This window comes from Poecilia reticulata, chromosome 5 (assembly GCF_904066995.2).
Source record: "Poecilia reticulata chromosome 5, P_reticulata-male-v2, whole genome shotgun sequence".
NCBI lineage: Eukaryota > Metazoa > Chordata > Actinopteri > Cyprinodontiformes > Poeciliidae > Poecilia > Poecilia reticulata.
Window position 1 is genome coordinate 29,886,687 of NC_088834.1, and position 15,959 is coordinate 29,902,645.

The 15,959-nt window shown below is 42.6% G+C and overlaps 1 protein-coding gene across 4 annotated transcripts in view; it reads left to right on the forward strand.

The window, feature by feature from the left end:
* chl1b (cell adhesion molecule L1-like b) overlaps positions 1-15,959 on the forward strand; it is a 146,030-nt gene that overhangs the window by 22,250 nt on the left and 107,821 nt on the right. The gene's annotated exons all lie outside the window — the stretch shown is intronic.

The window sequence follows — 15,959 nt, forward strand, 5'->3', positions numbered from 1 at the left end:
AAGCAAACGGAGGAATGTGGTGGCTGCTCTGCAGGCCAGCAAGCAGGCCAGTAAGCTGGCTGCACAGAAAAAAGAGATGTCAGAAAGCAGCGACAATGAGAGCTGGTTCTCTGATACCAGCGAGGTTACTGTATCTCAAAATAGCAGTAAACAACCTAGATACCCTGTAGAGCAGGGGTCCCCAAACTTTATCCTGTGAGGGCCACATAACGTTTCCCTTCTCTGGTGGGGGGCCGGAGTCAATTTGTAACAGAAAAAATGCGACGATTGCAGGAGTGTCTAAATTTAAACATTTATTGTTTCCCAGAAAGCACAATCAAATAACATTCTCTGGGTTATTCACAGAACAAAAGTCAGGAAATAAATAATAACACTATTAATTAAATAAATAGTAACACTTTTATTAAATAAATAATAACCAAATAACACTCACTGGGTTCTTCACAGAAAAAAAAATCCAGGAAATAAATAATAACACTATCAATAAAATAAATAATAACCAAATAACCCTCTCTGGGTTCTTCACAGAAAAAAGTGCATTTAACATAAACTTTCTGTTGTGCTGTGCACAATCTTAACAGGTCTAAGTTCAGCTTAGTTGTCAGAGCAGAATCTCTTACTTAAATGGCTCATATGAGCAGGCTCTCAAAGTTCCTGTGTTCCTTCCTTATAATTCTTTTGTAAGTTCCAGCAGGCTTGTAGACATCGCTATTTGCAGCTCTCTCTCATCAACTTCCCTGTGAAAACCACAAAGCAAGTGGGCTGAGAGGCAGCACCTACACCGCACAACCAGTACCACTACCAGTATGGTTGTGGAGATGGATTTTATCCCAGTAGATTTTATTATGATTATATTTTTTATAGTCAGAATGACTAATTCAAGTCAGAAAAGTGAGCTTACCTTTGTATGTTCATCAGTGTGAGCTGTGGGTCTGCATCTGGCTGGTGAGAAGTTGAATGTCAGGTTCCATTCTAGTCACTACCAGTCTCAAACACTGATGCAAATGTTCATCTGTCAATCTTGATCTCATTGGAGATTTCAGCAGTTTCATGCGTGAAAAGGTTTGCTCGCAGATATACGTGCTGCCAAAAAGTGTGGACATCTTCATTGCGTGTTTTCTGATGTTAGGGTACGTGTCGTTTGGGACGGCGGCATAGAAGTCAATGAGACTGTTGGGCTTGAACGCGTCTTTCAGAACATCACAGTTTTGTAACTCGGCCAACTCAAACTGATAAGAAGGCGGGACTTCATCAATGTCGGCAACAAAGGGGTTCTGGAAAAGACGGATTTCTTTTGCATAAACATGTAGTTCATGGAATCGCCCACTGAACTCCGCCTTGAGCATTTCCAGTGCTTCCACACACTTTTTAACTGGAAACGGGACCGCTGGGTTCTCTACAGAGAGGTTTTGTATAGCAGGGAGATGGACGAAGCAGTGATTTTTCACTTGTCCCAAAGTGAAAAGCAGCTCTAGTTTCACCTCAAATGCTTTTATGTGTGAATACATTTCGCAAATGAGTTTCCCCTGGCCTTGTAGCTGCAAGTTAAAGCTGTTCAGCATTTCTGTCATGTCTTTTAAAAATGCGAGGTGCCATTTCCATTCTGGGTCGATCAGCTCTGGCACCGTTTTGTTTTGTGAATGCGTTAATTTTAGAAGAAATGCGTTAATTTTAGGTAGCAGCTCGTAAAAATGCCTCAAAACTCTGCCCCGGCTCAGCCATCGGACCTCGGTGTAGTACAGCACATCTCCGTGTGCAGAATCCAGTTCAGACAGGAATTCTTTGAACTGCCTGTGTTTAAGTCCTTTTGGTCTGATAAAGTTTATGCACGATACCACAACCTTCATGACAGAATCCCACGTCAACACTTTACAGCACAGTGCTTGCTGGTGAATTAGGCAGTGGACTTGTAGCGGGGCGGTGAGACGTCGTTCTTTCATCTCCCGGTTCATGCGTCCTATTAGACCCCGAGACATCCCCACCATACTAGGAGCACTGTCAGTTGTGATGCTAGCCAGCTTTGACCAGTTCAGGTCCAACTCTTCCATAGTTTGGTACACTTTGCCAAAAATATCCTCCCCCGTCGTAGTCCCTTTGAGACTTTGGAGGGCTGCCAGCTCCTCGCACATCTGAAAGTTTGCACTAACTCTGCGAATAAAAATGAGCAGCTGCGTGGTGTCCTGCACGTCCGTGCTCTCATCGGTTGATCGGTTACGAAATCACCAGCGACAATCTTAGATCGGTCAACGATCCAAGATTGTCGTAAGGGGAAAATAGGGGCAAAAAATTGTGTAGTGTGAACTATTGCATTAGGTAGTCTGATGTGCCCATCTTCTCTATTTAAATCTAGTGATTACTGAACGAAACCAAACCAAACCAACTTTATTTATAAAGCACTTTAAAACAACCACAACTGATACAAAGTGCTGTACATGAAAACACAACATAATAATAAAAAAAAAATAAATAAAAACTTATAGTTTAAAAACAAACACATACAATTTAAAACTAGATCCCACTGGTGTTGAAAGCCAAGTAAAATAAATGTGTTTTAAGGCGAACTTTAAAAGTGGACAGTGAGGGGGCCTCTCTGACCTGCAAAGGCAAGTCGTTCCATAACTTGGGGCCAATGACAGAGAAAGCCCTGTCCCCTCTGAACTTCCTTCTGGATCTTGGTACCTCCAAGAGCAGCTGATCTGCTGACCTGAGAGACCGATAGGGTACGTAGGGATGAAGAAGCTCAGAGAGGTAAGCCGGGGCAAGATTATGCAGTGATTTAAAAACAAACATAAGAATTTTAAAATGAATCCTAAAATATTCAGGCAGCCAGTGAAGTGAGGCCAGGACAGGGGTCACATGTACCCTCTTTCGAGTTCCTTGGAGAAGTCGTGCAGCAGCATTCTCTACTAGCTGCAGACGTGAGAGCAGCGACTGACTGACTCCCAAATAAAGTGCATTGCAGTAATCCAATCGAGTTGAAATAAAAGCGTGGACTACTGTTTAAAAATGCTGCCTGGAAAGAAAAGATTTCACTGACACCAAACGCCTTAAATGATAAAAGCTGGACTTAACCACGGCTCTGATTTGGCTGTCCAATTTAAAATCACTGTCCACCTTAAAACCAAGATCTGTAATAACAGGTTTAAAATATACCTCCAAAGGTCCTAGATCAACAGAGGAGGACTCACAGGAGCCACTGGGTCCAAACACCACCACCTCTGTTTTGTTTTTATTAAAATTTAAAAAGTTCAAGGCCAACCAAGCTTTAATATCACCTAGACATGCCAGGAGATGTGTGATTGAATGTACATCCTTTTGCTTCATGGGCAAATAAATCTGACAGTCATCAGCATAGCAATGAAATGAAATCCCATGTTTCCTGAGGATAGAACCCAGAGGCAGTAAATAAAGTGAGAAAAGCAGAGGGCCCAGAATTGAGCCCTGACGGACACCATAAGACATTGAAGCAGCAGATGATTCAGAGTCACTAATTTTCAGTGAAAATGTTCTCTCCTCCAGGTAGGACCGGAACCATTTAAGAACAGTGCCATCAATACCAACAATGTGGTGTAATCGCGATATTAAAATGTCATGGTCTACTGTATCAAAGGTAGCAGTTAGGTCAAGTAAAATCAGAACAACATGGTTACCAGAATCACATGCAAGAAGGATATCATTAAAAACTCTTTTTAAAGCAGATTCTGTACTATGAAGAGTTTTAAAACCTGACTGAAAAACCTCCAGAATGCCATTGTCATCTAAAAACTGTTTCAGTTGACAGTACACAATTTTTTCTAAAACCTTAGAAAGAAAAGGCAGCTTCGAAATAGGCCAATAATTAGCCAGAACAGTATGATCAAGGCCAGGTTTTTTAAGCAGTGGCTGCACTACTGCATGTTTAAAACTAGCAGAGATCACACCTGAGGGCAGACTGCTATTTATAATTGCCCTATGCTAGATAAAATATCTTTAAAAAATCGTGGAGGGACAGGATCACATGGGGAACAGGTGGCTTAATGCGGCCAACCACGTCCTCTAAAAGTGAGACAGTAACTGGCTCCAGGTTAAAGGAGTCCAGAAGGCTTAAAAAGTCATTTACCAGTGGCTTATCAGGACAGCACACGTGTATATTGAAGTCTCCAACAATAAGAACATGTTCATAGTTAGTTATAATCCCAGATAAAAAGTCAGAGAAGTCGCTTATAAAATCCTTATTATATTTGGAAGTAGACGACAGCACAGAAAACTGAGTTTACGTGTCTCATCTCATATGATGTAAACTCTAAGCTGGGGAAAGACGTCTGTAGAAAACGCTGCTTACATTTGTAGTCCTGTTTGTAAACAGTCGCTGTGCCTCCCCCTCTCCCCGAAGCCCATGGTGAATTAAAATAAGCACAATCCACTGGTAAAAGCTCAGATAGAGCACTGGACTCACCAACACTCAGCCACGTCTCAGTCACACACAGAAAATCCAGGTTTTGGTGACTAAAAGAGTCCCGAAGAATAAAAGTTTTATTCACAAGCGACCTGGTGTTTACCAGGCCAATCCTGACAGGAACTGGATCATGGGCTTTGACAGGTCGGGAAAACCGGCACAGCGGTCTCAGGTTTTGGAGACACCGTTGGCGCATGTTGATCAGGGAAGGGCTGGGATGGCGGTGTAGAGGGGCTTGAACGCCGACCACTGGCACCAAGCAGACATCAACGGGATCCAAGAAACGCAGAGGCACCCGAGAGCCCCGAAATGATCCATGCGATGATCGGGTAAAAGCAGAACAGTGCATCATGTAAAACTTCAGCTTCACCAGCCGGCCGCTTCGTCAACCGCGACGACGATGACGTCTCCACCATGAAAGCCGTGCAGGAACCCGGAACAGGAGGCTCGGAATCTCCGACAGAAGTGGGGGCAAGGATTGTTGGCCAGCAACGTTGAATAACTCCATATCTTGGACCAAAGGTTGGAGGTCTAGTAGTGTGTTGCGATCGTACACCAGCAGAGACTCAGTTCCGTAGATGACACAGGTCAGAAACAGTATAAACATCAGCAAACGTGAGAACGACAGACGAGCAGCCATCATAAGGCCAATATAGTACCCAGACTTCCTAATCTGCACTCTTGTGGATGAATGCAGTATTTATTTTCACTTTGGCTTTATGTTTAGTTTTTATTTAAGTACGTTTTTTGTTAATGTAGACTGAGAATCCATTTTATTTTTGTGTCTGGTTGTTTTATTTATTTAGTTTATTAATTCCAGTGTTATGTGTTTTTTTGAAAATAAAGTGTATCTATCTATGGCAGAAAATCGCATGCTTTATTAGCCATTATCATTAAATCAGTGTCAAAAGGTCTTGAAACAATATTACCGTTTATCACAATTATTTTTTAGACAATTGCTCAGCAAAATTTGTTATCATGACAGGCCTAGGAACAAGGAGGTTTCAGGTTTTACAGATTTAGAAGTTTTTAGACTAAAGAAAATAATGACCAAAGTTAGAAAACAACTTTGATTTACATGATGCACAGTAGCACTTTATTTATTTTTTATAGTCTTTTTGTATTTTGTTTTTAGCTTCTTACCCAATATGGATTCTTTTAAAATAGCACCTTTGAATCTTAATGGGGCGAGGGAGGCTAAAAAAACGGGCTTTGATTTATCAAATGCTGAACTAAAAGAAAATTTATGTAATTTACCTGCAAGAAACGCACAGTGATCAATGAATAGAGACAGACTGGGTCAGAGAGTGGAGGGTGAGGTCATTTTAAGCCATGGCACCTCCCAGAGTGCAGGGGTGGACTTCCTTTTTCCAGAGTTTTCACCCCAAACTGTACTGAAGTTGAACATGTCATTTTTAAACTTTTTACACTAAACTTTCAAGACAAAGTTTGATCATTTTAGTATAGTTTTTATTAATATTTATGCTCCAATCACCAATGCAGAGAAAAAGTGTTTTTATGAAAAAATTGGGGAAAGGTTGGGTGATTTTAATTGCACTGAAAATGAGTTTTTAGACCGCAACCATGCAGAGCCGCATCCAGCAGCCCAACATGCTCTGCGGCAGCTGGTATCATCTCATGGCCTGGTGGATGTATGGAGGAGGATGCATGCTGGATCCAGGCAGTATACATGGTCGCATATTAAAGAAAATAGAATCTCTTTAGCCCGTCATGATCAGGAAATTTTTAGCCTTTTTGGCGTAGTTTTTACCAATTCAGTTTTTATCTAGGTATGCATTACAGTCAAGCCACTAGTTTTAAATCCCGGATTTTAAATTATTTAATCGCAGAGGCCAGAATGGATATTTATTTAACTCGACGGGACAAAATGCAGGCTGGACCTCAACTCAATGCCGTGGCTCTGTGGAAGTGTAACATCAAGGCCAGGTTGAGATTGGAGTTTTGTTTCCACAGAGCCACCGGGGATTTAAATAGTTTTGTACAATTGTGGGGTTTTAATAATGTATTGTGAACCGTTTCAAATCAGGGAGAACTAAATTTTAACAAGCTGCTGATGTAAATATTTATCGTTTTTATTTAGTTTCTTTGACCTGATTATGTAAAAGGGTATTGTTAAATTATTGTAAATGTTTTGTTAAAAATAAAAAAAATATCATCTTCTTCTACTTCTTCTTCTTTAGATTTCAATGGCAGCTTGCATCCATTATTGTTGCACTACTGCCATCGATTGGATCCTAATATCTATACCTTAAATTCTCATAATGATCGCAGTATTATTTTAAAAAATGAAAAATCTTCTTTTTCCCCTCAATGCTATTTAACTGATCAACAACATTCTCAAATTTCAATTGCCTATAAAAACCTAATTCTTTTTCAATGGGCGCTTTCTTCTTTTATTTCAAATTTTGACTTCCAATGATTCACTTCCTGCTAAAGAGCCCCCTGGTGATTGAAGAAAAATCCACATATAAGCCGCACCGGGCTATAAGCTGCAAGGTTCAAAGCTTAGAAAAAAAGTAGCGGCTTATAGTCCGGAAAATACGTTATATGAAAAAAAATGTAAATGCTCTCTGGTATTGTTCAGAGGGCCGGACCAAATGTGGAGGTGGGCCGGATCTGGCCCACAGGCCGTAGTTTGGGGACCACAGTTCTTAAGACAGCTTAAGATTGCCCAGTCTCCACATTTTTGAAATGCTTACATTTGGATTTGGGCTGTTCTAAAATATCAAATCAGGTTTTTCCTAGTTAATTCTCTGCATCTTGGTGATTATGTGATGCTTTGCACATACTGTACCCTTAGAGAACCCATGCATGCACAGGGAGAACATGCAAGAAAGGAAATTAATTTGAGCCCAGGACCTTCTTGTTGTTTGAGGGCTGCTCCACCATGCAACCCTAAAATAATCTTTCAGTTGTAAATATGTGAAAAGGTTATTATTTGCAAGATTGCTTGCATTTTTAATGTCTTCAGAACATTTTAGTCAACCTTATTGATCATAATAGAGCTGCTATACATTCTCCTAGGGCTGTTGTAAATTAATATTTTAGTAGTCGAGTAGTCTATTGATTTTTCTTATGATTAATCGAATAATCGGATAAAAAAATTATAAAATAAAATATTGGTGAATTTTCCATAACACCAGTGTTATGGAAGATATCAATATCAGTCCAATTTTTCATTTTTGATCATCCCTAACAGTTACTTTTGTAGTTTAGAAAACTAAACTGTAACAATAATAGCTCACTTTCTAAGTTAACCTGAAGAAAAGTTATACAAACATCTGAAATTATATCCAATTTAATAATAAAGAGCCGGGTTCACAAATACGCTTACCTCTCACCTTGCCCCCATACCTGTCAAGCTTTGGGTTGGGGAACTTGGGGTGGTGGAGGCAAGCGAGCGAATGAACGTGAAATGGGGGTGGAGGGAAGGAAATAGACCAGGGGACAGACGAACACAAGTCTGGGAACCGGTAGGCCAGGGGACGAAAGTAAGAACAAGGGGTGGGAGCAATACGGGCTATTTACGGCACCTTCGTTCGTCACACTCAGAAACTCATCAACCAGCCACGATGATTTCCGCCACTCGTTTGTTGAGACCGAGGTGATATAAAATGTATTGTGCGGTTCATCCGTAAAGCTGCACTTACACTGTAACCATCAATTACTCAGCTGTCCGCCCTGTTCAGTCTTACTTGTTTAACTGGCAAGTGCCACACATTTAAAGTTAGTGATAGTATGAATATGCTTGTAAAAATGTTAAATAGAATTAACGTTTTAAAATTTTCTTTCAAGTCTTATGTGACATATATATAGAATTTTTATAAAACTGAAGGTAACATATTCTACTATACCTGAAAAATACATTATTCTATGTGGAGGTTCCACCATCTTTTCCCCAGTGTTAGTATTTATTTAAACGATTTCACATAATATATGTAAAATTTTTCACGCAATATATTTATAATTTCACTTTTTTGTGGTGGTTATTGCATTAGGCTGTTTACTATTGCATACATTTAGTAAACACCTTATGTTTATTTGGATCGTTAACTATTTTGTTTTGCTGAGTTTGAAGGACTGGCTTTGGGAGAGGACTGATTGTAAGGCAAACCAGGAAGTGGAACAATCCATCGAGCTGGTGGAAGCAGCACAACTGCTTCGATATTTTTCGTGTTAGGTTCAGGCGCAGAGCTATGGGGGGCTTTTGTTGAGTACGGTGTATGTAAACTTACATAGAATGATGCCCCAGTAGTTTATATAGTAGGCTGCCCCAGTCATTGTTGACTCATGGTTACAAAAAACTTTACACGACCGATTGATTTTAGTAACAAAGTGGGTGTAAAATATTGAACAAAATGTTGTGCTACATGACTGCTTTATTTACATTTAAACTTTATGACATACAAAATTACAAGTAGGTCATCCTTATTGTCTCTAAGTGTAATCTGGGTAAAGCTTGTCACCAGCCATCCACCAACGTCATGACTTGACAACAGCTGGCAACGGACTAAATGAACTTGAGTGGAACTACATGGAGCGGCAAAGTGAAAAGAATGGAAAAAAGAGAGCAACGAAAAGCAAAAAACTGGACGCATATTTTGTCTTGGAGATGAACCAGACTTTTTTTGTTGGCAGCCCAGCGAAGGAGCCGGACTAGTTACAGATAGCAACTCTGATTTTATTACAATGTGTGTTAACTGTAGACTGATTGTAAACTGTATCAGCCCAGCCGCCTAGCTTACATCTCCTTTTCTCTCTGTCGGTGGTACAGTGGGGATGTCTGAAGGCTGAGTTATTGTCGTGGTTTTAACAGTTTGGGTTGAGCTCGTTTTTGAGCCAAGACAGAAGTATGGCGTTTATATTTGAGGTTCACATTGGAGCCGCCTGGAAGAGCATCTTCCAGATCGTCCAGTTTGCGTGAACGGCGGCGTGCGCGATCCGCGCCGAGTTATAAAGATCCAGAAGCGCATGAAGCTGCTAACACACGCTGCGCATGAGGCGCGTGCCGCTGCGTGCTCGGTACAACGCATCAACAATAAACCTAGCTTCAGTAGTTGCTAGCTGCTCCAGGCTCCGAGTTGAAATTAATAGTATCAACATGATCCGATCGCTCTTCGTGGTTCTGAACTGAATTGAATTTGTGTTCATCATTAGTGACCAGGAGCCTGATGTTTCTGTTGTTCTCTTGGTTTGTTGTACTTCATGTCTGATGGATTTCAGAATGACAGAGTTGTTCTCAGTGGTAGTGAAACTTGTAAGCTCCGCTGTTGCGGGCATGTCAATGTTGTAAAGTTAAATTATCATGAGCTTTATTATTTGGGTTTGGTGCCCGGTCATTAGCCCCGCCCCCTGGCCCGACACTGACTTGTTCTGCCACTGGTTAGGTTGTCTTGTTTTTAAAGTTGTGTTCTAGTAAAAATTTCTTGGTTTGAATTAGTTATTTATGTCTATGCATTGTTTGTCTTTGTCTCATCTCCCACTCCTTCTCGTTTGTGTAGGCTAGCCTTTTGGTATAAATTTCCTTCTGTGTTCATGGTGAGAGGTCAGTTTTTGGTTTGTTATCCTGAGTTTGGTATGCTTTAGATCAGTGGTCCCCAACCCCCGGTCCGTGGACCGGTACCGGTCCGTGGACCAATTGGTACCGGGCCTCGCAAGAAATAGTGAAATATTTCCGTTTTATGTATTATTTGAGTCTGGAGGATCTTTTATTTTGTAAATCCTTTAACCGGATTCTCTCAGTTACTTTCACGCCAACACTGAGGCCACAAGCAGCAAAATAAGAAACAGATCAGATGTCTTTGGAAAGCTTCTTTGCGAAGGGGAAAAGGCCCAGAGAAGAGACAGGAAAATGGATTCATCCCGGACCGGTAGGTGACTCCCACATTACAAGCCCGCTCTGCGTAACATGCGGCGACTGGCTGCTAATGAGGCAATGAAGCTTCAAACCGCTTTGCCACGTAGAGACCAAGGAGGCTGTGGATATAAGCAACATTTGGGTGTCATTGTCTCTCATCACTCCCAGATGGAACGGTCTCGTTGCAGAGAAACAAGCTCAGGGCTCCGTTAGTCATTATCGTGAGTTAAAGTTTTCAGTAAAGTAAAATGTTCGTTTTTGTGGCGCATCTGTATCTTAATTTTAAGGGATATGTAAACGTTACTGTAGCGACCAGAGTCAGAGCGTTTGGGCTGCGGTCGAGAGGAGATGAGTAGAGCATTTTGAGTCTTAAGTCTGGTTTAGACGGAAAGATTTAAGAATTGTCGGCCGATTCTCCAAACCTCTGTGACCACAGAGCTGATAAAAGAACAAGTTCGATCGGTTCGTGTGTCCAAGGCAGGAGCAACACGAACCGATTCCAGTCACGAACATCACGATTCCAGAGGATAATCCAGTAAAACCCCCAACATAGCGGGAATTTAGAATAACCAAACACGGATGACGATGTAGAAGCAATAGTGATAGTTTGTGGAGTCATTTTAAGAGATAAAAGACGTAACAAAAAGAAAAGGCGGTGGATGAAAGACGACGGGAGCAGCCGCTCTAATTGCTGCACTATGATTTGGAGGTGAATATGTTTTTTCATAGTTAACATTTTTAACAGAATTTTTAACTAAATCTAAATGACCTTTAGATTTAATAATAAACATTTCCACATATCTCCGATATCCACCGGACTCAGTTGCGCGATGTGTCAGCTGTTTGGGATTCCCCTCTGTTCTGACGTCACCGCGCTTTTTGATTGGCTACCCGTCACATTCAGCAGGTCGTATTCTCGTTCCCAGACAGAAAAAACCCCACAGGTTGCAATAAAAACTCCAAGACAACCCAAATTGGGCATATTCAGGATTTAGCGGGAACACCAACAACCCCCCGGGCTGCAGCAACATTTTCCAAGTCTTGACCGGTCCGCGGTAATAAAAAGGTTGGGGACTCCTACTTTAGATGGTTTCTTTTGGGCCCATTTTGCTGCATTTTTTATATTTGTTGTTGAAAGCCTTTTGTTAAAAATTTTTGGAAAAATAAATACAATTATTATTTTTTTTTTATGTATGCCTTTGTCCTTGATACTTACTGGTTGGACCGTAACATTCTGCCCCATAAAGAAAAGTGCAAATTTGACCCCAACTTTTTGAAAAATTTGTTACATTTACATTAGTAATTTTAGGCTTCTGGGCTAACAGTTTGATGTGGAGATCACCCAAGAAATCCTGATTGACACCATTACCCCAGAGGTGTGTCGGCTTTCTGACACGTGTGTGAGCTCACACGTTTTTCTCTTGCCGTAAATAGTATTTTCATGGTTCATGTTTTTAAAGCAATGTACACCTCAGTAATCCTCTCTTCAACAGCTGCTAGTCCCAGCTGAGCCACAGTAGGTGTCATGTGTCAGCGGGTAATGGGGGGAGGTTTGAAAAGAATGTTTTTATGATTGACTCAGAGACCAATATACTTTCACTAGACAGTCCACAGGTCGTTTCCTCCCTCTGGGTTTGTTCTCCTAGCCCTGACGTTGAACCTGCGCATTAAAGTCCCCATGCACTGTAACTCACCTGCTGTTTAAACATTTGGACTGCATATCCCAAGCCCCAAGCCATCCCCTTGCGGCTGTTCACGGGCATCACCTGCCCACAGATGGCTCTCCTTCTTCCTGAGATGTGCTGGCAAAGGAGGAGTGAAGAGTTTGAAGGTTACCACCAAGTCTTCCTCTCTGGTTCCCTCTTCAATTGCTGTCGTTAACACTTGGAGACCTTTTGATACTTGAGCCACTCACATCCTCTTGCGGTGTGAGGAGATTTTATCTTGGGCCAAAAGTTTACCAGGAGGACCACTGTTAACCCCGCAGTTCTGTGTCTTCCGGTGAAGGGCAGACTCTTTGTCTCCTCATCAAAGAACAGAAATGACAAGAGCATTTACAGTGGGGAGAACAAGTATTTGATACACTGTTGATTTTTCAGGTTTTCCCACTTACAAAGCTTGTAGATGACTGTAATTTTTATCATAGGTACTCTTCAACTGTGAGTGATGGAATCTAAAACAAAAATCCAGAAAAATACAATGTATGATTTTTAAATAATTAATTTCCATTTTATTGTGTGAAATAAGTATTTGATACACCAGAAATAAGAAACTTAATATTTGGTACAGAAACCTTTGTTTGCAATTACAGAGATCAGACGTTTCATGTAGTTCTTGACCAGGTTTGCACACATTGCAGCAGGGATTTTGGCCCACTCCTCCATACAGATCTCCTCCAGAGCCTTCAGGTTTCGGGGCTGTCGCTGGGCCACACAGACTTTAAGCTCCCTCCAAAGATTTTCTATTGGATTCAGGTCTGGAGACTGGCTAGGCCACTCCAGGACCTTAAGATTTTTCCTACGGAGCCACTCTTTAGTTGCCCTGGCTGTGTGTTTTGGGTCGTTATCATGCTGGAAGACCCAGCCACGACCCATCTTCAGTGCTCTTACTGAGGGAAGGAGGTTGTTGGCCAAAATCTCACGATACATTTTTATCAATTTTATCCCTGATGCCCTTACACAACTCTCTGGTCTTGGGCATTGTGGAGATGCTGGAGTCGGATTGATTGAGTGTGTGGACAGGTGTCTTTTATACAGGTAACGAGTTCAAACAGGTGCAGTTAATACAGGTAATGAGTGGAGAACAGGAAGGCTTCTTAAAGAAGAACTAACATGTCTGTAAGAGCCAAAATTCTTACTGGTTGATAGATGATCAAATACTTACTTCACACAATAAAATGGAAATTAATTATTTAAAAATCATACATTGTATTTTTCTGGATTTTTGTTTTAGATTCCATCACTCACAGTTGAAGAGTACCTATGATAAAAATTACAGTCATCTACAAGCTTTGTTCTTCCCCACTGTAGAGTTCACTATTTTGCTACAGAGGATGCTCTTTTCCTCCTCTTTCCATGAACTTGAGGTAAACAATCAGAGGGTAAAACAGTGTGTGTAGGAGTTTGTCCCAAAGAGTGATGCTTGTAAATTGACAGTGGAGGTTTTCCTAGTGATGACTACAATCAAGGCTTGTTGTGCCGGGTCAAGAGGATGAGGAAGCTGCTGTTATAGCAAAGAAGGAAGAATATACATCTGAAATAGCTCATCCAAAATGCACCATGTGTCTGCTTACGATCCACAGTATTCAAGCAAAAGTAGTCCCCTCTTTTCACACTTACAATCCAAAAACTTTGGGATTTATTGGGTAAACCATCCAGTATTAGTGTGTAATCGTAAAGTGGAAGAGAACTTCCTCTCTGTTCAAAAACACTTTGGTTATCCCATAGGAAAATGAAATGTCATTACTCGTATCATCCAAGTCCAAAGAGTTGTTGTGGATGGTGAAGCTGTAGACAGCAATAGGCCTACTGTCACAATAACACATTTTGCTGGACAATAAATTGTCCAAGAAATTATATTGTTGATAATATTGTCGTTTTGAGACCATTCTTAATATCGTGATGACTGGCACCCTCACAAGGGCAAAGTAACTTTAATTTTATGCAGGACACTCCACACTGGAACTGGAAGACATTTTGACAGCCAAAAACCGAAACCAGATCATACATAAAATGGATTATGTAAACACAATTGCCTTTTCAAAAAATATTAATCATCACAACAGAAATTGCCAATCTCATTTTCATTTATCATGGCATTCATTGATTAATTGATTAATGGCTCTTTGCGACAGGCTTTGGCAGGAATGGTTTCCAGTAGCAGTCTGAGGCTTCTGACTAAAGAATGTTGCCATTTGTCAGTTTGGAAAAGTAGCTCAAGCTTAATCAGGTAAGATTGAGAGTATTTGTGAATATTTGTCACACTTTGCCAAAGATTTCCATCCATCCATCCATTTTCTGCCGCTTATCCGGGGTCGAGTCGCGGGGGCAGCAGCTTCAGAAGGGAGGCCCAGGAGGCATCCTGACCAGATGCCCGAGCCACCTCAACTGGCTCCTCTCGACGTGGAGGAGCAGCAGCTCTACTCTGAGTCCCTCCCGAATGACCGAGCTTCTCACCCTATCTCTAAGGGAGAGCCCAGCCACCCTGCGGAGGAAACCAATTTCGGCCGCTTGTATCCGTGATCTCGTTCTTTTGGTCATGACCCAAAGCTCAAGACCATATGAGGGTGGGAACGTAGATCGACCGGTAAATCAAGAGCCTCGCTTTTTGACTCAGCTCTCTCTTCACCACGACGGACTGGTACAGCGCCTGCTTCACGGCAGACGCTGCCCAAATCCGCCTGTCGATCTAACACTGCCTTCTACCCTTATTCGTGAACAAGATCCCCAGATACTTAAACTCCTCCACTTGAGGCAGGACGACCCCCCAGACCCGGAGAAGGCGCTCTACCCTTTTCCGGCTCAAGACCATGGCCTCGGATTTGGAGGCACTGAGCCTCATCCCGGCCGTTTCACACTCAGCCGCGAACCGCTCCAGCGAGAGCTGCAGATCATGATCTGATGAAGCCAACAGGACCACATCATCCGCAAAAAGCAGAGATGTGAAGACCACCAAAACGGATCCCCTCAACACCTCGGCATTGGTGACAAAGGGCAGCCTTGGCGGAGTCCAACTCTCACTGGAAACGAGCCCGACTTACTGCCGACAATGCGGACCAGACACTGACACCGGTCATACAGGGACCTGACAGCCCGTATCAAAGGGCCCGGTACCCCATACTCCCGGAGAACCTCCCACAATGCCCCCCTAGGGAAATGGTCGAACGCCTTCTCCAAGTCTACAAAACACATGTAGACTGGTTGGGCGAACTCCCATGCACCCTCCAGGACCCTGCTGAGGGTGTAGAGCTGGTCCAGTGTTCCACGACCAGGACGAAAACCACACTGCTCTTCCTGAATCCGAGGTTCGACTATCCTACGGACCCTCCTCTCCAGGACCCCTGAAAAGACCTTACCAGGGAGGCTTAAGAGTGTGACCCCTCTGTAATTGGAGCACACCCTCCGGTCCCCTTTTTAAACAGGGGGACCACCACCCCAGTCTGCCAATCCAGGGGAACTGCCCCTGATGTTCATGCGATATTGTGTGACCCTACAACATCCAGAACCTTAAGGAACTCCGGGCAGATCTCATCCACCCCAGGAGCCCTGCCACCGAGGAGCTTTTTGACCACCTTGGCGACCTCGTCCCCAGAGATTGGAGAGCCCAACCCAGAGTCCCCCGGCTTAGCTTCCTCAACAGAAGGCATGTTGGTGGGATTGAGGAGGTCTTCGAAGTATTCCGCCCACCGGCCCACAGCGTTCCGAGTTGAGGTCAGCAGCACACCATCCCCACTATAAACAGTGTTGGTGCTGCACTGCTTCCCCCTCCTGAGACGCCGGATGGTGGACCAGAATCGCCTCGAAGCCATACGGAAGTCTTTCTCCATGGCCTCTCCAAACTCCTCCCATGCAAAAGTTTTTGCCTCAGCAACCACCCGAACTGCGGCCTCGGGTGTCCTGGTGCCAAGTGCACATATGCACACCCTTA